The sequence below is a fragment of the Ambystoma mexicanum genome, chromosome 3p, assembly GCF_040938575.1.
Source record: "Ambystoma mexicanum isolate Mex_15411 chromosome 3p, UKY_AmexF1_1, whole genome shotgun sequence".
NCBI lineage: Eukaryota > Metazoa > Chordata > Amphibia > Caudata > Ambystomatidae > Ambystoma > Ambystoma mexicanum.
The window spans coordinates 392,957,710-392,982,677 of record NC_090925.1 but is presented as its reverse complement, the minus strand read 5'-3'; positions in this window follow the sequence as shown (position 1 = coordinate 392,982,677).

The following is a 24,968-nucleotide window of genomic DNA, read 5'->3' as shown; positions in this document are numbered from 1 at the left end:
TTTGTACAAAGAACATAGAGATGTTCAGTGAGACACGCAAAGTGGAGGAAGATGCACTTGAGTGGGGTGCCGTGCTGTACATTGATGGTTCATCGACAATTGATCAAACTGATGGGATCAGATGTACTCTGACTGCAGTGGTGAGACTTAAAGAGGACTAGACAAGTGAGGTGGTTGTGAGTGCACAACTACCATCCCATTACTCAACACAGATAGCAGAACTAGTGGGTCTTATACTAGCACTACAACACAGCATTGACAGGTATGTCACAATGTATTCTGATTCAGCGTACGTGACTTCAAGAGTACACTCAGGACTGGTATGATGGCTCAGGAGAGTATATGGGACCACAGTGCAGCATGATTAGACAAATTGATTGAAGGAATTACATATCCAAAGCAGGTAGCACTAGTGAAGTGCCAGGCTCACACAAAAGGGGAAGACCCTATATCAAAAGGGAATGAATCAGCAGGCTATGAGGCAAAGTGCGCAGCATATTTTGGGAAGCTGTGGGAACTGGAAGAGAGACCAAAGGCTCAGGGAGGAGTGTGGAACATGGTGATGAGGGAAGGTTACAATACACTGCCAGAGACACAGATTATGGAACTGCAGCGAGCTGCACCACAGGAGGAAAAGGAGGTATGGATAAAGAGAGGATGCTCCATGTCTCCCACAGATGCCTTATGGCGACAAAACAACACAGGGAAAGTGGTCATGCAACTGGCATTGCTGAAGACAGCATTAGCATAGTTGCATTATCCAACACACACAGGGAAGGAGGTCATTACTACATGCATTGGAGAAACGTGTTCATGCCCAAATTTGAATGAACGTGTAGCTGATTTTATTAGCAATTGCTTGACCTTCCAGCAGTTTACAGCAGGGCATACTTTGAGAGTTGCGAGAGGAGCCATACTAAGACCCGTAGACCCATTTCTGCACCTCCACGTGGATTACGTGGACATGATTAAAGTTTGCCAAGGTTACCGCTACATGATAGTGGTTGTCTGCCCATTCTCCAGATGGATAGAGGCTGGGCCCTGTTCCCACACCGATGCACTTAGAGCGGCTATGTTTCTGGTCAAGGAAGGTTTCCAAAGATGGGGCGTGTGTGAGGTCCTGCGGTCTGACAATGGCCCTCAATTCGCCAACAAACTGTTTCAGCACATCACAACCCTGCTAGGCATCAAACACAAATTCGCCTGTGCATACCTCCCTCAAGCAATTGTGGTATGTGAATGCCTGAATGGACTCCTAAAGGAGTGTATAGCCAAAACTCAGCAGAACACCAAGAAAAACTGGCTCCACTGCCTACCATTGGCCTTATTCAAATTGCGCAACAAGCCAGGGACCGACCACCATTTAACGCCCCACGAGGTGGTGAGAGGATGGCGCATGAATCTTCCCCTGGCTCCTCCCACAAGGGCCTTGAAAGATTGCGTGAACAGTGCAGATGTATTAGGACAGGAGATGCTCGAATATATTACTTCTCTGGTTTCTAGTGCTTCTTTTATCTCTGGCCAGATACAGCAGATCCTGGGAGGGCCTGAAGACAACAAAGAGATTGACTGCGATGACACAGCACAAGATAGTGACCAAAGACATTTAGTGAAAGTGGGAGACTTTGCTCTCCTGTGTAACTTTATACGGTACTGGAATGCGCCTTGGTTCACCAGCCCTCAAGTGGTTAAAGCTGCAGCGGACAAAGTCGTCAAACTAGTAGACAAGTCCGTCTGGAACTGTCTTCAGGACGTCAAGCCCTACAAAGCAGTGGCCTCACCTGGCAACAGAGTTTCCATAACCGGCAGGGCCAACGTTCATGACCTCGATGAACTACAAGTGCGAGCAGACCTCACTGAGTTAAGGGAGGCAAGGTCATCCCATGGTTCGAAGATCCCAAGCAGCAGCAGCTACTGACACACTTGTACAGATTGATGAGTGAAACACTTTCGGTTTGTTATTTTTCTTTTCACACATGCAGGTCTACGTGAATGTAGAAAGGGCTGTATAGGTTGTTGTCCTGATGTTAGCTCCCATTTATCAACCTGAAAGTTCCTCTAACCAGTTTTTGAACTATATAAGGAGACCAGACGATTTAGAGTGCGATCCCCTGAAGTATATTTCGTTGTTATTGTAGAATACTTAGCCCAAGCATATCCACAACTTGAACACAGCAAATTCACTGTTCTACCCACATTGAGAGACCCCTCAGTGAGAAATGTCTGGGAGGAGGTCTTTGCTTTTGCTATTAGTGACTATACATTTCGCGGAGCTTGAGGGTATTGACAAATACTAATAAAATAACACCCTTCTTTGCGAATTTCAGGCGGGCAACTTTATCACCAGGCTGCAAGGATAAAGCAGCATAAGTGAGTACGAAAGAAACAATAAAAAATATTATTATTCTATTAATTCACAGTGGCTTGATTGGATTTATATTTTGGCAGCTATATGTTACTGTTAGCACTACCTCTGTACCCTCTACTAACATTACCCCGACCCAAGCAGGAGGGACGACCATGTCAGGTGGAAGAGAAGACACTGCTGATAAGGAAAGGAGAGGTAAGCGCAGTGTTGACACAGACATGAAGGGAGTTGATATGTATCTCATTGACACAGCATGAGTATCTAACATGTAGTATAAACACATGACCAAAGTAGGTAAGGAAACCACTGTTATGGCTGCTCTTTAATCCCCTACGCCATGAGTGTTTCCAGAACGTTCATAGCAAATTAAATACCGCAGCAAAAGCACAGTGCCTGATGCATCTCACGATGGTGCAAACCCAAGGAAGACTCCAAGGGGGAAACCTCAACACTGAGATGCTCCCATGCACTTTCCCCTTTCCCTCTGCAATGCACTTGCGTGTTCTCAATGTCACTGGGCCTAGTAAGATCATTGTTTGCTCTTCCTTGTTACCCTCCCGTGCCTCGTCGCGCTCTGAAACACTTGTGTACGAGCGCGATAGAACTAAAATATCAATTCAATTCAATGTCCATAGGGACCTTCCCATATGAAGACAATTTCATAAGGACATTGGACATGATGAACTATTACTAGCAGCTAGACAGAGGATTGCAGTACATAACTAATGGACCCGAGAAGGGCGAGACTAAGACTATCACACTGAAGGAATTGCCATGTCCTTGGACAAGATTGAAGGAGCTAGGAGGAGAGCCTAGATGCTGGGAAAGGCCACAGATATTAGTGTATGGACAAGTATACACTAACGATGGATGGCAAGATGGAGTGATGGGAAGCAAGGCACTGACATTAGCACAATCAGCATTGAACAAGGTGCAGGAAGAACATGACAAGTGCCTGAAGGAATGGGATGCAAGCGCAAAGTTGCTGACATGGGTGGAGAAAGAAGCTGGACCAATGTCAATAATTCCCCTGAAGGTGCCAGTCCTGTGCTATCAGAACAATGGCGATGTCAAAGTTGGTGAGAACGTAGGGCGCAAAGCAATTGAACGACTTGAAGCAATGAGAGCAGAAACAGCAGTACTGATGGACTACTACTGGGCATATGGTTCAAAGGCATATGAGGAGCTGCCACCTGAGTGGGGAGGAGTATGCTCATTGGTTCACATCAACATGCCTTTGTTGTTGGTACCCAAGAAGGATGTGAAGCTTGAGGAGTTCCCGTAGATGGATAACAACAGACAAAGGAAACGATCAGTCAAGATAGCACCAACAGCCCAGATTCAGAAGGTGGAGAAGCAGGAGGGATTGAGCAGAGTGAAAAGAGGGGAGAATTACTTCTCAGAGACATCCGAAACGGCAATGGACGAGACCCCAGCAGAACACAGGCTGTTCAGCAGAACACAAATGTTATTTGCATCAATGATACCAGGAATACAGATGTACACAAATGCCAAATGGTAACAGATCGCTTGTTGGGAGCTGATGGTAACAATTAACTCTACATTGAATGGGTTCAACGCCATAACAGAAGAGCTCTGAGCAATAGGGTCGGTGGCGTGCCAGATTAGATATGTTCTGGACCTCCTTGCGGCCATGGAAGGAGGAATTTGCACAAAGATAGGGAATTCATGTTGCACATTTATACCAGCTAATGATGAAGATAAAGGAACTCTCTCAGATGCAGTTCAACAGTTGGCACAGATGCATGCAAAAATGGAGGATGAAGCACGAGGAACAGAAAAAGACAAGAGCTGGTTGGAATACATATGGTCATGGATGCCATCATGGCTATCAGATGGAGTGAAGATAATAGCGCGAGCACTGGTTCTGGGATCAGCATCAGTGTGTGGGATCAAGATCTGCATAGCAAGGTGCAAGTAAACAGCACAAGAGGCTATTGGAATGCAGATACTGGTGGATGTGAACATAGGAGGAACAAGAGATGAGATTGTTGCAGAACGAGACAAGTTGAGAGCAAAGATCACGCAGAGCAAACTATTTCCAGCAGGAACAATACATCTTGACAATCCACATGATCCAAAGTTCGATGAAGGGAAGTGGGTTTGGTGCAACCCCGAAGGAGTATGCTGTTACATGTATTGGTCATTCGATGACCAGACAAACTATTATGGACCCCTCAGAGGAATAACGAAGATATGGCAGCCCAGAGCAAAGGGGATGTCATATAAGGATGTGGTCGACAAGTCGACCAGAGGGGGGACTGAAGAGGGATGGGCAAAATCATCCCCTCCTCCCCCTCCTATGAGGTACATGATGCGGAAGAAGAACAGCAGATACTGTGAATGCCCATACTATTTCGGAACAATTCCTAGTGCTCCAATAATCGTAAGTCTGTTGAGAGGCACCCACTCAGCCAGCCCTACAGACCATGTGCGGTACTAACCTTACCCAGAGTGGACGAAGACCCTCAGGCTTCAATTAAAGAGACCTCAATTGACAGTATTGATTAAAACGCCAAGAAGCAAGCCACTGATGTCGTTAGAGACATAACGACATAGCAGCATTAGACAGGAAGCACATGTGCCATCCGTACATCGGGACACAAGCACACACCCGATGAAGTAAACATACGTACAGCTCTGTAGATAGAGGACAGATACTATGGGATATTTGTACCCATTCCGATATGCCCCACTGCACCACTTTACAAATAGGGAAAGAAAGAGCCAGAAATGGATGCGCTAACTTCTGTGCGCGCAAAAATCTGCAAAACTGCATGTGGGTCACAACCACAAAAGGCTGCACACCCCTGCCACACACAGTCAAAGTGGGGGGAAACAGAATTCTCAACGCAGGAGCATGCCAGTGGGTGCTGTTACATCTAACATGAAGCAACTGCAGAATTGGGCTAAAAACCGAAAATGCCTTTTAACTTTGCAACCATCAAAGTGCTGTTGTGGTGCTAGATCCATTCGTTTTCCAGTGAATCTTTGAGAGTAAAAGGTTACAGGGGCAATCTTAACTTAAAGGCTATCTGTTCTACAACCCAAAACTGTTCTTTTCCCTGTGTTTTATCTTCTGTATTGTTGTAAGCGAATTCAATTGCCTTACCTACTTTCTGAATTGTTTTGTCACCACATTGGTGATTGCTGCCCCATATATTAATTTGTGTTTGATTTGAATTTTAAATAATAAATAAATATTTACCTTTACCAACCAGCCTGATTCCTGGTCCATTGTGACCTGAGGGGTACTTTGAGGAGGTAGTGATATGAGTGGTATATCACTCAGAATATTGAACCTATAGACACAATAAATAAGTATTTAATTTGTGCGTTGCATGCTAGGCTGAGACCCAGGTTTATTGCCTGATTGAAATCCTTAAACAGATTTGGGGGCTTGTCCGGGATTTTGAGTTCGAGTTACCACCCATGTCTAACACAGCATACTAGCCTGCAGGGTACAGACACATTGTTTGGTTGGTATACTGTGCTACACTGTACAAGCACCTCTCAAAATAAATACTCCAAAATCAAACCTGTTTGTAAAAGTAAATTAACCCTAAAATAAGAGAAACTGATATTTCTAAAATGCCGATCCCAGTAGAAATCAATATGGCTAGGGAACATCTCATGTACAAACTGTTTGTTAGGGGTGAGTGGCCAGAACAGAATGAGCAGACCTGGCAGCAGGAAATCAAAGAACAGGTCACTGCCATGGACCTGGATACATGGCAGGACAAGGGCCCATTACGCCATGCTCTTAGTGAACTGTACATGGCCCCAAAAGCAGAAGAAGAGCAGAGTAAAATTGCCAAAATAGCGGCCTACCCATACCTCCAAATAGGAGTGATGCAGGAAAAGCATGCAGAAAACATAGTTCTGGCAACGAATCAAGTGGAAACACTAGAAAGAATCCAGACTGATCTGGACTCTGCACAGTAAAGGCTACAGAAGAGCCAAGAATCAGAGTCAGAAGCTAGTAAAGAGTACAGAAGAGCCAAGAATCAGAGTCAGAAGCTAGGCAGTATCTGACAAAACTAAAGGAAGATCTGGCTCTCCTACAGCAAGACAAGGTAGAGCAAGATGCCCATTTACATGCACTAAAAGAGGAGTGTCAGGACAGGGTTGACTCTTTACAACAGAGTTAACAGAAACTGGCACAACAATTACATTTTAATAGAGCCTGCGCAGAACAGATGGTCGCCCTACAAGACCAGATAGACAAATTAAAAGAGGAAAATTATAAATTAATTATTAAAGACCTCCACTCTCAAGAGAGTTTGATTAGGAGCACCAGAAATCCAGTTCATTTAAAAAAACAAAGGGACGACCTGGCTGAACAGAGGGGCACTCTAAGTCAGGATAGGGGCGCCTTAGGCCAGGAAGTGAGCCAATTAAAAACCAAGCTAGAGGAAAGTAAGCTGGCCCTCCAGGAGCTCCATGAAGCAAAAACAGAATGTGAGAAGCTACTAGAGCACACCAGGAGGGTGGAGGATGCTCTGGAAAAGAACACCCAGACCAATAATGATAAAACTCAGGAGGTGAGTCTCCTGCAGCAGAAATTGGCCCAGTTTTTCCAAACCAGGCAGGAAGCACAGAGAGACAATGAGGCTCTCTGTGAAAGGAATGATGTGCTCCACAAACAGATAGCAATGCAAGAGCAAATTATTGAAACCAGTAAGGCCCTGACAGAGGAGCAAAAGATCCAGATTTTGGCATATCACCAGGGAATAGGGGCTGAAAGAGAAGACATAGAGAGGGTCGGAGAAACCCCTGAGCATCACATCAGGAACCCTGTACTCAGGGATTCTAACCCCTTCAATGCAATGAACTCTGCCACCTTCATGTCCACTGACTCATATGAACCAGGGGCCATAGGGATGGTTTACTTCAACAAAATGGGTAAAATGGGACTGATAGATAAGAGCCTCCCAGAAATTGATGGATAGGCATCTCTGTACAGATCCCCAAATGTTAGGGTTAACCTCTCTGATCAGGAAGACTCCTGTGAGGGGAGAGTCAGGGAGGGGTGAGTCAGGGAATTGGATCCTCAAAAATACTGCCTACCAAAATATCAGTTTGTAAGATTTGGTGGGGAACTACAGAAATCAAGGCCAAAAAGAGTATCCCAAAAACCTATTCCGAGGTAGGGCAGTGGGGGGGGGGGTACTCTGCCAATTCTGGGAGCAGGGGAGAGTCAGAAGACTCTTCTGAGCACCACAGGCATCAGGAAACTAGGCCCCCACATTCTGCAAGCCCTTCTCAAGCTCGCTAAATCAGGGAGTGCCTGGAGGATCAGATAACCACCTCCAGTAGTAGTGTCTCTGAGTCGGAGGATGAGTGGACACTGGTGACTAAGACCAAAAAGGCCAACAAAATCAAGGAGGCTATACAAAAAGATCCCCTGAAGCAGATCAAGGCCGTTAGGAGTGTTATCACTCCCTATCACAAAAATGCCAAGTATTCAGTCTGGGAACACCTTGAATTATACGAACAGATGATGGATACTTTTCATCTGAAAGATAGTCAGAGTTGCATCCAATATGTAAAATTGACTTTTTCCCCTGAGTACTCCAGCTTCTTTGTGGGGCTGGAGGATCAGAACCACTCAAGATGGTCCACCTACAGGGCGGCATCTTAAAACACTTCTCTGTCCATAGAAATCCCCAAGAGCCCCGCAAGGCGGTCTACAATCTGCAGTGTGGGGAAGATCAGGCCCCACAAGAATTTGTGCAAGAACTTAAACGTGCCTTTGCGCAGACCACCAGGAGGATGCGCACAGATAGTAGGGAGTTCATCAATACCTTCTTCCATGCACTCCCCAAATACATCATGACCCAGCTGATATGGGACTTTCACAAGAAGAGATCACTGGACTGGGTGATTGAACAGGCGACCCGTATTTATGAAGTGCAGAAACCTGTAGAGAAGAAAAATACCAATAAAAACCCCAAACCAGCCAACACCCCTGCTGCTCCTAAGGTGGCAGAGGTGAAGGTTGCCCCCATTTTAGATCTGGAGATGGGGGGGCCTACAAATATTCCTGTACAGAATCCTTCCATCAAAGAATCAGAAGGCCTCGGGCCAATCCCAGACAGGTAGTCAGGGAGGTAATCCCACAAATGGGACCCTTGACTCACCTGATTATATTAGCCTCCGCTACAAGGGCAACAAACCCATCCTGGGGTGTGTGTGGACTCCCCCGCCCCAAGGGGGGGGATCCAATCAGGTAGGCACCGCCCTGGGAAACTTCCCTCCTAACTTTCCCCAGGAGGGCAATAATTCCCTAAATGCCGGGTTGAGCTTGTTTCCCCGGTACCCACAAAACTTCAACCCCCAAAACAACCCTCCTTTCTTTTCCCACTTTCCTGAGCCCGGACAGCCCAATCCGGGAGAGGGGAGGCCAAGGGTGGAGGGTTACCCAAACTATCCAAACCCAGGGTATTATGGGAAAAGGGATAGCTACCCTTCCCGTGATCTGTCTAGGATGGACCAGAGACACCCATACCAGCCAGAGCTGATGTTCCAACTGGAGCGCCAGGTCCAGAACTTGTCCCAGGATCTGGGTCGCATGTTGATGGCTCAGCAGAACCCTCAGATGAACATGGCTGCTCAGAACTCCACAAACCAAGGGTCCGGTAGTCCAGAGCAATGATGGGGAGAGAACCCCGACAATTCAACGGTTCCAAAGGAGGAGGCATGGGGGAAGGAGGTGTAAAGCCTTAGAGGAAGCTTGCTTTCCCACTTGTGAAAAGCCCCTGGAAACCCAGGAGCTGGAACAAGAATCTCCGGCCGCCGAAAGTCTTCAACCTAAGGAACAGAGGGCGGGTAGGAGAAATAAAGGACCTAAAAAGACCCAATTTGTGGAGGAGGTTAGTGTCCTCCAATCTGAAGGAGAGGGGTAGTCAGATGATTCTGGGAAAAAGATCTTCTCCTTCAGGGATGGGGGAACTCCTCCCAAAGAAAAATGGGTCCCGAGAGATCCTCATGAAGACTGGGTAAATGTGGGGACTGAGTTAGAATCGCCCATCATTGAACCCCAGAATGATAAGCCACAAAACCACCTTGCCCAAACTTACTCTGAGGACTGCCTCCAAAAAAGGGGTGGGGTGGCCCAGAATCAGAACCAGGGGAGCCCAAAACTCCCCCAATATCCAACTGTCATATTTTTCTTACAGATTCCCCAGCTCCCACACAGAATCCTGCCCAAACCTATTCTGGGGACTGCCTCCAAAAAGGGGGGGCAGAGCCAGAGAAAGAAGATTCCCTAACTCCCCAAAGCCAATCCGGGAACTGCTTCCCAAAAGGAGGCGCAGCCCCAAATCAGAAAAGGAGGAGCCTGAGACTCATTGAATCCCTGAGTGTGAAATTGCCTGTTCAGATTCCCAAACCACCCAACTACATTCTGGCAATTTGGGAGCACCTCTTAGAAGGGGGGGGCAGCCCAGAACCAGCACAAGAGGAACCCCAAACCTGACCAACCATTTCTGTTGACTGCCTCCAGAAAGGGGTGAGGGGCAGCCCAGAGTCAGAAAAAGGGGAGACTGAAACTCCCCAAATAGCGGTGTGTCAAAATTCTTTGCCAGATTCCACAACTCCAACACCGACTTGTGACCTAACTATCCCGGTGTCGGAGTCAGAAATAAGTAAATTGACAATCCATCTTACCAAGAACGCCCATTACCTTTGCCCATTGGAGGAGAAAGAAGGTAGATTATACACCTCCATCCAAGTGCAAGGGCAATGTGCAATTCCAGCACTGGTGCACACTGGATGCCAATCAACTTTGCTGTCAAAGAGGATCTTTGAGCAGCTAAATTCAGGAAGGGGGAGGGACACCACATCCCTCTCACCCCTCTTCCTAGACAACTCCAGAACTTTGACGGGAAGGAAATTCCTGTTGAGGGGTCTGCAGAGCAGGAAATTAAAATTGGGCGACACAAGATGAAGCACCTGGCCATAGTCGTGGCGCCAGAGGGAACCCCCTGTCTATTAGGGAATGACATCCTGTGAAGGTTGTCTCCCCTATTAGACTGTGTGAATAAGGTACTCTAGACCCAGACTCACAGGCCAATCAAATTAAAACAGAGTGTCAATCATGTTAGTCTAAATGGGACATGCCACATGGTTGAACAAAAACCAGACCAAATTAAGTTTTATCTTCAAAATAACGAAATCCCTGACGTTACCATCATAGCTGTGGGACAACAAACTGGTGATGGGAACTCCTCTCCATTTCTGAAAATCAACCTTGCGCTAACCCCTGTGCGTGCAAAAATCTGCAAAACTGTGTGTGGGTCACAATCACAAAAAGCTGCACACCCCTGCCAAACACAGTGAAAGTGGGGGGCAAACAGAATTCTCACTGCAAGAGAATGTCAGTGGATGCTGATACATTTAACATGAAGCAAGGCTGCAGAATTCGGCTAAAAACTGAAAATGCCTTTTAAAATGCAGCTTTGCAACCTTCAAAGTGCTGTTTTGGTGCTAGATCCATTCATTTTCCAGTGAATTCTTGAGAGTAAAAGGGTTACAGATCATCCAGGTGGCTCAAAGGAGCCAGGCCTCATTGACTGACAGAAGCTAAGAAATGTATTTCATGAAAAAGGCAGCCCAGCAACATTGTTTTCAGTTCCACAGGGGGAAACAAGTGGCCAAAAATGGCAACATGTAACAATTTCAGCTTTGCAGAGAGAACTCCAAGCAAAGGCTGGGTACATACATCCAGACTGCAGACAAATCCCAGCACTCAAGGACAGAAATAATGCTGAATTAAATGTGTATGTACTGCATAAGAAAATTGGATTTAAAAGGACTCGGTTTAAGGTGCTTTTTCCATGAAAAAAGTGCAAAATCGCCTGTTTAAAAGCATGTTTTGGTTTAAAGGTTTAATTCTTGAAGTAAAGTCAAAGGATTGGTAATGTCAAAATACACTGATAACTGTGTGCATTTTATATGTGTTAATGAAACATGTAGGTAACTTAAAGTCAAACCCCAGTCCTGAGTTAATTAAATATTACATTCTGAGCTGACAGCCTCAGCATGGGAATGGTTGACACCTCACTACTGGCAGGAAAGGACTAATTGCTGCTGGGGGGTTTTCACATACTCATGACAAAGAACCCATCAGACTTTTGTATGGGACTCAGGTAAAGACAATGGCAAGCTTGAACAGTCATCCCTACAGGGGAGGGGCAGGAAACTTCCCTCTCAAGGAGGAGGGCCCCCACCCTGATCAAAGGAATTTGACAGCTGTTGCCTGTTGAAAGAAAAGTAAAAAGAACTGCTAATAACTTTTGGTGGTTAGATGCCTATTTGTAATTAAGCTTTAAAAACCTTTAACATTGCCGCATGAAGGAGGATAAATCAAAATATTGGTGGTTGTAAATCTAATTGTATGCTCTTTCTTTGAAGACATGATTGAACCTGGTACTGCATAAGGGACAAAGGTTATAAAGAAACACTAATTGTGCCAACACTATTAATGCTGCAAAGCTAATATTGTATACTCGTGTGCTAGGGGTGATTGCACAGATATATACTGAATTAGGAATTGTTAGGTCAAATCGTTATGATTAAAATTGACAAAATTCCACAGAAAATAGGGAAATTTAGGCAGGAATGTGCAATGTTGCAAAAGATTTCCACGTGTGTTTTCCTATTCAAAGAATTTCCCTACTCCCATTCTAATTTAAAGTGTGTACTGTCGCTCATATTGTGTCTTATGTTTGCTAGGACCTGTTCAGTGTTGCTCTCATATGAATTTATATCAATTTAAGGATTTTTGCACACTTTTCATTGTCTCACAAAACCATTTTCGACTGTCATTTTTAAAGTGTAAATGTTCCAAAGCTTTTTCTCTCTTGTTTGGGGAGGGAAGATTGCATTCAAACCCTGTACACTGTTCTTTTATCCCTGAATACCTTCTGCTTACTTACATCTATATAGAATTGCTTATTTGTGAATTAAGAACTTTGAAGGGGGAATTTTAACATAAACACTATCTGTTCTACAACCCAAAACTGTTCTTTTCCCTGTGTTTTATCTTATGTATTGCTATAAGTGAATTAAATTGCCTTACCTACTTTCTGAATTGTTTTGTCACCACATTGGTGATTGCTGCCCCATATATTAACTTGTGTTTGATTTAAATTTTAAATAATAAATAAATATTTACCTTTACCAACCAGCCTAATTCCTGGTCCAGTGTGACCTCGGGGGTATTTTGAGAAGGGTGTGATATGAGTGGTATATCACTCAGAATATTGAACCTATAGAAGCAATAAATAAGTATTTCATGTGTGCATTGCATGCTAGGCTGAGTCCCGGGTTTAATGCCTGATTGAAATCCTTAACAATACATATACATACTGTCATTGCTTTTATTATTTTGTCATTAGCTTGACGCAGCAACGCAGAAACCGCAAGAAGCAAGAGATCCTGAACAAAACTCGCGGATGCTTATGTGCAATTAACCCAATGGAACTGCAGGAGCACCTATGGGACCTGACAGTCCAGTGTGACTAACATATGGAGGATATTGAATAGCATGGACATGCAGAAACCATGTTATGGCCTAATAAAATTACAGCAGGCCACAGGCCTCTAGCAAGACCAGAGCGGGGGTGAATTCAAGCTGAACAGAGAGCAAACGTGTGAGACAGAACCCGCTGCCAAGGCCATCATATTCGAACGACATCCCGTTCCCTGAACAACAGTAACACCAGCTGCAACAAATGCGAATAATTCCTCATAATTCAGAGCTGCAGAAGCTCCAAATCATAGTCTCTGAACACGTGACCTGCCCGACTCAGATGATGAATCGAACCAAAGCTGGGAACGAGAGGCAATCTCACACCGCAGACAGAGGCTTGCAACAAAGATGTTACAAGTGTTGCATGATGTGAACGAGCACTCTCATAGTCTAAGGTGAGGAACACAAGTTACAATGCAGACACAAAGTCATTCTTATTGCTTTGAGAAGGTACACCAAGAGCTGAGAACCATTGCCGGATCCCAGGCCTGGGGAGATCAGCTCTAGCCAATCACAGTTCAGGTTCCTAGGGATGGGTAGCAACGAGCAAGAACCAATGGTATGACCCTCACACTGCAACATTGTTCAGAATTAGTACATTGAGGATTGACCAAGCCAGACACCTGACGTGTGAGAGCCAGTAAACTAACATGTATAGGATCCACTATAGTTGGACTATTACTCAATACCCAATCAGTAGTGTGATAGGTTTATTGGAGAGGGGCCCAGGTTGTGACATCACTATGACACAATCGGGATACAAAACTGGCCTGCGAGCCAGAGAACGTTGAGATGTATATGGATTTCTTCAATCCTTGTTCTGATCCCTGTTGGTTTTGGTTGTAATAATCTGCAGTTTGAACTTGCTGTCTGACTGGGCCCATGTTCCTTTTGTGGGGAAGGTGTTGGGGCCTTCCACGAGTCTGGGTCTTCCAAGAGTCTTGAAACTCTGAGTAGCCCTCGAACCTATCTGGGAGTTTGTCCCCAACAGGACACACCACCCACAGCACAGTGATTACTCCTACCATTCGCACATTCTCAAAACATACTCCCGAATAGACTACATTATGGCAACACAGAGGGTAATCCAAGCAGCCATGAGGGTCCACATAAGGAGTATGACCATCTCAGACCACACACTGGTCACATTGGAATGGAAGGGAGGGGGTATGCGGAGCGGACCCAAGGGGTGGAGATTGAAGAATACCTCCTCAGGGATCAAGAAATAAAGCAGCAGGTAGAGAATGAGATCTGCAGGTTCATGGAGGAGGCTGGGGAGAAGAGAGGAGTACCGGGAGAGTGGTGGGACACGTTCAAACTGCAGATTAATAAGCATCTCATATAAGCATCAAAGCGATTAAGGGAGGAGTGGATGGAAGCAGAGATGGGCCTAGAAAAAAAGATACGGGAACTGGAGAAAGCCCACAAAGAGAGGGGGACAAACAGGATCGCTAGACAATTGGCACATGCGAGAGGGCAGCTCAAGCAGCTAATTAATAGGTCAGTGGAGAGCACCCTCTTGAGGAGTAGGCGGACATTTCATGAGCTTAGGAATAAGGTATGGACGGTGTTAGCAAGACAATTAACGGTCAGAGAACAGAGGGCATTCATAGCCACCTTAGAGAATAAAGGGTGCAAACTGGTGGGGACAGAAAGAGGTAAACGTAGGATACTTCAGGACTTCTTCGCCGATCTCTATAAGGAGGAACCATCCGATAGGGAGGGGCAGAAAGCATACTTGGCAGGCTGGACAGGACCATGGCTGTCCTCTGAGCAAAGAGAGAACCTGGATGAGCCGATAACATGGGAGGAGGTGCAATGGGCAATAAGGCGGGTAAAACCTCTTAATAGTCTGGCAGAGGACGGGCTAACTGCAGCATTTAATGAACTATTATCCAAAGGGTTGGCAGGAGTATTCAATGACTTCAGAGAAAGGGGCAAGGTATCACTATCTATGGAAATGACACACATCACTCTTATACCAAAGATGGGAAAGGACCCACATCTGTGCTCCTCATACCGCCCGAAAGCACTTATTAATGTAGATGCCAAACTATATATGAGGGTGCTGCCAAGTAGGCTAGAAGGGGTATTCCGGGGCCTAATAGCACAAGACCAGTCAGGGTTGATTCAGGGGCAGAACACATTTGACAACATCAGGAGGGTTATGCACATAATTGATAAGTCTGCAAAGGGGGAAAGCTCTACAACAACTTGTCTACTAATGCTCGATGCCGAAACTGTGTTTGATCGCGTTAACTGGGTTTTCATGATCCAAACACTGAGTAAAGTGGGGGTAGGACTGAACTTCTTGAGAATGGTCCAAGCAAATTACCAGAATCCCCAAGCCAAGGTCAAAGTGAATGGGAGGTTTTACCAACCCATTCTCAATCAGGCTGGGAACCAAACAGGGGTGCCCACTTTCCCCATTGCTCTACGTGCTAGTGATGGAGGCCTGTGTGCAGCGGATAAGGGAGCACAGGCAAGGTGTTGGATGGGCGAACTCATACCAAAAAATCAGCTTGTTCGCTGACAATGTGGTCCTCATGGTTGCCAAACGGTATACATGACTGCCAGCAATAAAGGGAGAGATACAAGCCTTCTCTGCACTGTCCAGATTCAAAGTGAAGTATTCCAAGTCAGAGATACTAAATTTGTCGATCGGGAGGAAAAGCGGGAGCAGTTATAGAGCAATACCCTGTTCCGGTGGATGAGGGGCCCGGTTAGGTACTTCAGGGTGAACCTGACGGCAACTGTAAAACAGATAGTCGGGGCAAATTACCCACCGCTATTGAAACAAATCCAAGCGGACCTCACAAGGTGGAAGGGGATGCACGTGTCATGGTTGGGAAGGATTGCCATAGTAAAAATGAACATACTCCCATGTCTGCTTTACCTCTTCCAGGTGATCCCCTTGCCCTTACCTAGGAAACTGATGAAGGAGACCCAGGAGGACATTATGGTATGGGCTTCATTTGGAATGGGAAGAAACACTGCATAGGGAGGAAATTCTTATTTAGAAATAAAAGTCAGAGTGGGTGGCCAGCCCCAAAGCACTGAAATACTTCCAAGCAGCACAATTGAGGGCCATAGCAGGGTGGGGCAGGGAGGACAACCAAAAAGATTGGGTAGACATTGAGCAGGCAGTGGCGGGAGAATTGCTTTGGAAAATGCCATGGATGAGAAAAGTGGATAGGCCGGGAGGGCTTATGAAAACCCCATCACAAGGAACACCTTGAAGATCTGGGATCAGTTTAATAAGAAGCATAGGCTAGCGCTGTGGCTACCGCCGTGAACTCCCATATTTCGGAATCCTGCTTTCCCGCCAAGAATGTATCACAACAGATTCAAACAGTGGATAACGGGAGGGGCAAGGGAGCTGGGAGACCTCTACGAGGGGAACCAACTGAAATCATTCGAAAGTTGTTGAAGGGAATACTACCTGGGGAGGACATCTATGCCTATCAGCAGTTAAAACACTGGGCGGATGCCCTAACAGTAATGGAAGGGACACAAGGGAAAGGACTGAGTGGGAGAAACGGATATCATCCACCAAAAATAACAAGTGTCTGATATCAGCTGTCTACAAGATCCTGTCAGACAAGGAGGGGCGGGAGAGTTGGGCAATAAGGGGAAAGTGGGAGAGTGCTTTGGGAAGAGTATTCACGGATAAGGAATGGGGAAACGCCTTAAAGGGATGGTATAGCCCATATATCTCAGTACAACATCGTGAGCAACAATAGAAGCTGCTGCAGCAGTGGCACTACAACCCAATAAAACTCCACAAAATGTATACCTCAAACTCATTGCTGTGCTTGAGGGGATGTGGGAAGGAGGGAACTGCGATACATATCTGGTCGGGGAGCCCGCAGCTCAAGCATTTTTGGCAGGAGGTGAAGTCAAAGGTCGTCAGGATGCTAGGAATTGACATGGAGATTAATGGAGCTATGGCGCTCCAGAACATTCTGCCGAGTGGGGATCATCGGCTGTTAGGGAGTGCTGGGACACTGTGGGTAAATCTGTTACTCAGTGCGAGACGCTGTATTGCGAAACAGTGGAAGGAGAGGGATCCGCCATCTGTTATACAATGGTACTATGCAATTTGGGACACTGCAGATGTGGAAAAAATGACGGCAATAGTCTGTGGTAAACTGGGGAGATTTAGCAAAGTTCGGTCGCTCTTTCTGATATATGCACTTAAAGACTATGAGCCTCAGGGCTCATGTGTTTCGCCCACTCTGTACAACATTTTCACGAAGCCCCTTTTTGATGATCTAGATGGCCTGGGTATCACCTACACTAACTATGCAGATGATACACAGATCCTCATCCCGTTGACGGGAGATTACAACAAGGATTTGGCCTTTGTGAACAGAGTATAAATCATCATCCAGGCATGGATGGTCTCTCATGGACTATGCCTGAATGATGACAAAACGGAACTCCTCATCTTGGGCACCACGGCTAATCTCAACACATTAGGCCATCTATACTCTAACTTCACCATAGACAACAACATCCCAGTAGCCAAGGAAGTGAAAACTCTTGGCTTCTACCTAGACTCCACTCTCACCTTCAAAAAACAAGTCAACTCCATGTCCTCGGCCACCGCTTACACGTGCAAGCTAATTAGGGCAGCTAAGACTTTCCTTACAACCAACGATTGCCTCACCCTAGCAAGAGCCTTGGTATTATCTAAACTGGATTATTGTAACACCTTATACATAGGTTGCAACAAATACATTACCAATAACATCTAGATCCTACAAAATAACACTTGAAGAGCAGCCCTCAACATTCCCAAGAAAGCCCATATATCTGACTTTAGAAGATCTAACAACTGGCTCTCTACTAAAGATAAAATTCTTCTCAAATCAGCCTCCCTTACTCATAAATGCTTACATATGGCTGTCCCTCAATACCTTACCTCTAGATTCCGGAGACAATCCACCAACCGCCCCTCCAGAATAGCTAATACCAACCTACTTCAAGTGCCTAGATTCAAACGCATACAGTCTGGTGGTAGCAGCTTCCCGGTTAAAGCCGCCCAAAACCGGAACTCACTCCCACCCTCCTTAAGAGAAGACATGGCCTTCCCACGCTTCAGATCTAACATCATCCAATGGATTAAGGAGCATGACATTTAACCCTCCATCACACTGCCCACTAGTGCGTGTGTTGTACATATTGTACATAACTGTTGCTTTATGTTTTAATATTTTGCTCATCTGTATGACATAAGCCTGCAATGTTTACTAATATTTTGTATTATAATGCACAGCAATGTAACCTAAGCTGAACAAACCTCTTTTCCTTCTTCTGCGCCCTAATACCCTTGGGTCTGGTGCGCATTATAAATAAATAAACAAACAAACAAACCTATATATCCCAAAGAGACTGAGGACGCTGGGGATATTACCGTAGGAAGAGGACTGAGCCAAAGAGGAGAGGATATCGGGGGTCGGCCATCCCTGAACTGGAGGGGGGATTGGGTTAGGGAGGGAGGGGGTGTTTAGTAATAATGGTTGGAGATGTTAGATGCTACGTAGCCTATCTTAAGCAATCTGTGAAATGTTATGTTATTGTACTTGTGGATATTCATGAGCTAATAAAGCTTTAGTTAAATAAAAAAAAAGAATGCTTGAAAAGTACGCAAACCATAAGGTACGCACACACGTATATAAAGGCTCTATATTTGTGTGCGTACCTTACTATGGTTTGTGTACTGTTCAAGCCATCCCGAAGCACACAAACCATAGTAAGGCACACAAACAAATATATAAATGAAAGCATTTATATATTTATGAGCGTACCTTACTGTGGTTTGCGTACTTTTCTAGCCATCTTTTCTAAACATAGAAATATGTAACATACTTCTATGTTTAGAAGAGATGGCTTGCATAGTACACACACCATAGTTAGTAAGGTCCGCATACAAATATATAAATGGTTACATACATATATTTGTTTGTGTGCTTAAATATAATTGTGCCAACCTTTAATAAAAATAAATGTACATATCTTTGTATGACTTGTATACCTGGTCTGGTCCATTTGTTCGGGACTGGGGGTACGCAGGGTTTGGCGAGGGCATCCGTTCTTTATGGCCTTTAATCGTCTTTTCCTCTCCTTAATGTTCAATTGATAAACCCCATTGCACCCATGTTGCCCCATGTGGGCCCCCATTGAACCACCCTCCAGAAATGACTCTATACTTCCGTGAAACAAGAGGAAACGATTCCAGTAGCTGCTGAAATGCTGACGTAGTTAGAGCAGCGACGGGATCCAGAGAGAGGAAGCCCTGATGTACGGCTCACTCTCTCCGTTGGCGTTGCCACTCAGGTTTGTCATATCATTTTTTTGGGTGCTCAGCCTTTGATGTCCTTCTCAGTCTTTTATGTTGACCTTACATAATTGTCCCGTTTTTATGTTTGTGAAATGAGGCCATCGTCAGACGGATGTCGCCAGTGCCAGAAAGAAGGAGGCGCTGGGCTCTGGAGCGGGCCCAGTTTGCAGCCCTGTGGGAGCTCTGTGTGCCGGGATGAGCCGTAACTCATGCGCCGAGGACCTGATAACGGCGGAGGCCGCCCTCTCGGTTCACACTGTGACTACAAATGCGGCTCCTTTATGGCCGTTAGATTTAGGGCCCGGCTGGGCTCGGCGCGCAGAGGCAGCCGGGAAGCAGATGGCAACTTTGGGCTTTGCCAACTATTCCCAGACTTCAGACTTTCCGTCTGTCAGGCCTTTGTTCTTGGTGGCCGTCGCTGGAGCCGGAATGGCTCATGTCTCCTGTTTGTGAAATATCGCCGTAATATTTCATCATAGCCCAGGGTTGACATATATGTGCACCGTGAGCTACAGAAAAGCAAACGCGCTATCCTTAAAGACAAGGCTTTAACTGGGGTACACCCACAGGCTTGAGGGCGGCACTGTACGCTAAAGAGGCACTTCAGCAGGTGTGAGGGGGTGGCCCAGCAGACCGCACAGGTAGCACCGTATGTGGGAGAGGGAACTCTGTAGGCTACTGTGGTAGCATAGCAGCTTAAGGAGGTACTTTAGCAGGTGTGAGGGGTTCCTCAGCAGCTCAGCAGATCACATAGGTAGCACAGTATGTGGGGGAGATAGCTCAGTAGACTACAGTGCTAGTGTAACAGGTTAAAGGTGTACTTCTACTGGTGTGAAGGGCAGCTCAGCAGAAAATGTTGTAGGTAAACACAGTATGTGGTAGAGATAGCTCAGTAAGCTACAGTGGCAGTGGAGCAGGTTAAAGGTGCACTTCTACTGGTGTGAAGGGCAGCTCAGCAGAAGATGTCTTAGGTAGCACGGTTTGTGGGAGAGATAGCTCAGTAGGCTACAGTGACAGTGGATCACGTTAAAGGTGCACTTCTACTGGTGTGAGGGGTAGCTCAGCAGATCACCCAGGTAGAACAGTATGTATGAGAGATAGCTCAATAGGCTGCCGTGGTAGTGTAGTAGGTTACATGTGTACTTCTACTGGTGTGAGGGGTCGTTCAGCAGATCACATAGGTAGCACACTGGAAGAAGTAACTGTAGCACAGGAGGTTAAAGATGTACTTTAGAAGACGTGAGGAGTAGTTCAGCAGATCAGGCGTAGGTAGCACAGTATGTGGGGGAGATAGCTCAGTAGGCTACAGTGGCAGTGGAGCAGGTTAAAGGTGTACTTCTACTGGTGTGAAGGGCAGCTCAGCAGAAGATGTCTTAGGTAGCACGGTTTGTGGGAGAGATAGCTCAGTAGGCTACAGTGACAGTGGATCACGTTAAAGGTGCACTTCTACTGGTGTGAGGGGTAGCTCAGCAGATCATGCCGTAGGTAGCACAGTATGTGGGAGAGATAGTTCAGTAGACTACAGTGGTAGTGTAGCAGGTTAAAGGTGTACTTCTACTGGTGTGAGGGGCAGTTCAGCACATCATGTTGTAGGTAGCACAGTATGTCGGAGCGATAGCTCAGTAGGCTACAGTGGTAGTTAGGGTGGTTAAATGTGTACTTCTACTTGTGTGAGGGGTAGCTCAGCAGATCACCCAGGTAGAACAGTATGTATGAGAGATAGCTCAATAGGCTGCCGTGGTAGTGTAGTAGGTTACATGTGTACTTCTACTGGTGTGAGGGGTCGTTCAGCAGATCACATAGGTAGCACACTGGAAGAAGTAACTGTAGCACAGGAGGTTAAAGATGTACTTTAGGAGACGTGAGGAGTAGTTCAGCAGATCAGGCGTAGGTAGCACAGTATGTGGGGGAGATAGCTCAGAAGGCTACAGTGATAGTGTGGCAGGTTAAAGAGGTACATCTGCAGGTGAGAGGGGTATCACATAGCTAGCACAGCAGCTGGGAGAGGAAACTCAGAAGCTACAGAGGTAGATCAGTAGACTGGGGGTTATCTGATTGATTGGAGAGTGCTCAGTGCAGGTCTCAGAAGTAATTCTGCTGTTTTGAAGGGTAGCACATTAGTGAGGACAGGTAGCACAGCAGGTTAAATAGGTACTTCAGTAGGTGTGAGGGCACACAGTAGATCACGCAGGCAGCACAGTATGTGGGTGAGGTAACTCGGAAGGCTACAGAGCTAGTATAGTTGGTTAAAAAGTTACTTCAGCAGGCGTGGAGGGTAGCTCAGCAGGTGGCACAGTAAGGTGGAGAGGAGAATCAGTAGACTGCAGGCTAGGCCCAACGGCTTTCAGAGGTAGCTCAGCAGACTGAAAGGTAGCTGTGTTGGAAAGTGATCATTGCAAGTCAAAAAGTAGTCCAACGTTTTTTTGATAGATAGCAGAATAGTTTGGAAGAGAAGCTCAGTTGGTTAGAGAGTTAGGTAAGTAGGTTAGAGATTTAACTCAGCAGGCTAGATGGGCAGCTCATAACCTGGGTATTACCGGTCAGGCCCTGGAGTGGCTGACTTCTTTCCTTTCTGATCGACCCTCCCAGGTTCAACTTAGGTCCTTTCTCTCCTCTATCTCTATCTCTAGCTCTACCTGTGGTGTTCCCCAGGGGACTAATCTCTCTCCCTGGCTGTTCAACCAATACCCAGCACTGCTTGGCCACCGCATTGAAACGCTTTGTCCCAACTTCCAGTGCTGTGCGGATGACACTCAGCTCATTTTCAGGCCACCTCTTCTCCCTCTCTCATCTCTGACTGCGTGTCCGCCATCCAGGAGTGGTGCGCCGCCAATGATCTCTGCCTTAATGCCAGAAAGACTGAGATTCACCTCATCGGCACACCCGCTCCCTCCTTTCCTGTAACTCTCTGGCCGGCTTCTCTTGGCCCTCTTCCTGCTCCCACCTGTAAGGCTAAAAACCTCAGGTTCATCTTCGACTCCACACTCTACTTCTCTCCTCTCATCTCTGACGTCTCTAAGAAGTCACACTACCAGCTGCAACTCCTCAGAGGTATTCTTCCTTTCCTCTCCTTCCCCCAGAAGCTCACTGTCTCCAGAGCTCTGGTTCTCTCTAGGCTGGACTATTCTAACAGCCTCTTTCTAAATCTTCCTGCCTCTACACTTCGACCTTTATAACTTACCCAGAACAGATTTGTCCTTGCCCTCAAACCCAAGGATCGTATCTCTCCAGCTCTGTAACCTTTTCACTGGTACCCAGTGGCTGCAAGGATCAACTCCAAGACCAGGAAGCCAAAGCTTGATGTTGGTAACCAGCGTGGGTTACCACCACCAAGTTTTGGTTTCATGTTCTTAATTTGTATTGTTTGGGGTATTACCACTCAGTTTTGGTTACAAAGCCAGCCTATGCAGTAGATTAAAGGGCATCAGCGTACCCAGCATACAGTCAAACCCTACCTCAATAGAGTCAACTTCAAGACCCTCTGCATCATCCACAGGGCTTTATGGGGCCTGGAACTGCTCTACCTCCAACTTTCTCTTCCAAAACATCTTCCTTCTCGAGCTCTCCGCTCATCCACCTCCAATTCTGTGAGGGTTAGACGCTTCTCTAAGCAGAGAGTTGGGGGAAGATCTATCTCCTTGGCTGGCGCCTCCCTCTGGAACAGCCTCCCTGCTTCTCTCAAACTTGAGCAAAACCACCTCTGGTTCCGGAAGCAACTCATGACCTTCCTTTTCGCTTCTGCTTTCTTTCTTCCTTCCCCCTGCTGATGCACCTGACTGCTCCGCGCACTGGTCACCATCTGAACTCGGGCCCAGGCTCCTGCATGTCCAGTTGCCTTCGCACTGCCTCCGAGCTTCCCACACTTAAGGGCAGGGACGTCATTTGGGGGTCGCCTGTGGTCTCCATTGCTAAATTGTCTTTTTTTTTTTTACTGCAAGCTCTTGGCCTGTGGCCAGCGCCATGTGGCTCTTTGCTCCTGGAGTGGCTGGATTTCTTGTTCAGGCCTCTTAAAAATAAAAAAGAACAGGGGTTCCACAAGTCTAACACTTTCAGCAGTGACCCTAAATAAGAAAGAATAGGAATACCAAAAAATGTGTCTTTCTGGAATTCTACACTAATAATTGCTAGACTCATTAAAGGTTTATTTCAGTCACATTTCAGGGGGCGAGTCACTGATTTAGTCTGTTCTTAAACACCTCCACTCAGCCTTTTATTCTTCTGAGGCCGATAAATGAGTACCAACACATATTGTATGTATGTTTTTCTATATAAAGCGCTTAAGCGTAAGTGCTACATAATAACACATCATTATCATTTGGCCATGGACGTCTGATTGCATTCACAGTAATTTGGTAATATGGGCCTATGCACACTGGTCTTAACGATACATATGGCGATCCATTCTTGTATGAAATGTACATCACATTATAGTGATATCGTAACCATCTTTTTCGTAGTGTACTTAGGAACACTGCTATGTGATGCCACTTCCTGTTTTGTCAAGGGGTGAAAGGTTTTGTTTCATCGCTTCCTGCGATATCACTTCAGGGCGGAGTCAAATGACATCCTTTCCTGTGATGTCATCAGAGGTCATGGGTCGTGTGATGTCACTTCCGCTACCCCTGGCATTTTGGTGAAATGACATCCCTGCGTAAGTGTTTGTATCTGCAACCCTACAGTCCCTTCTCTCTGCACTTATGAGCCACCCTCTGGCTGCACTTGTGAGCTAACTGCACATCCCCCTACCTCTCCCCCCCACGTCTCCTCCCCCTGACCCTTCTCCCCACACGTGTGCGACGATCTGAATGACACAAGGCCTAGTAAGATCGCTATTTTGTCCTCCCTTGTTTCCACCTCCTTATCTTGTCGCGCCTAGAAACACTTGTGTACAGGCGTTATAAATGCCACATCATGTCATATCATGACCTACATAACCTGTCCACAGGGGTTACTTCCACACGTGAGATAGAAACTCATCACCAGACATGCCAGCTGATATCTCAAGATAGGTCCAGGCTCCTTAGGTGAGAGTGAGACTTCAACTGGTTGCTGAAGCGGCAGGGCCATGAACCTGGATGGGGAGGGGGAGGGGTGGCAGGTACAGGCCGAGACACTGTAACATCGGTGTTCTTTTTCATGGGATAACAACCTATTTCTGTTGCACGCAGGGCCGCCGCTACCTCCCCCAGCGTTTCACCGCCTACCTGGCCTTGTAAGGGCCAGAGTAGGCATTCAACATGTCATATTGCTTGAGGACATCAGAGAATTACTTAAGCGGATCAGACGCATTGAAGTTGGCTAAACTAAATCACTTCAACGAATTCAGAAAAAAACCTCAATATCGAATAGCACCGACTTCTCAAATAACGATGATACATGTATTTAGGGACCAGGGATGTAGCACCGGCCGGGTAACCAAATACCCACAGATGGCTACATATAAGTAAATCTCCCACTAAAACCTATTTTTAAACGTGTAAAGGGATATTGCGAAAACAGCAGTTATAAACGCAGGTAGGGGTGCCCTCCTGAGCTTCCATTTTGACTTCACAAATCATTCTTCTCTGGCACCTGTGCAGAAAATAAATGCAACCTTCACAAATCATTCTTCTCTGGCACCTGTGCAGAAAATAAATGCAAACCGTGCGTCAGAACGTAAAGTCGTGGGCCTGGGAAATATATGTGTGTGGCTGGCC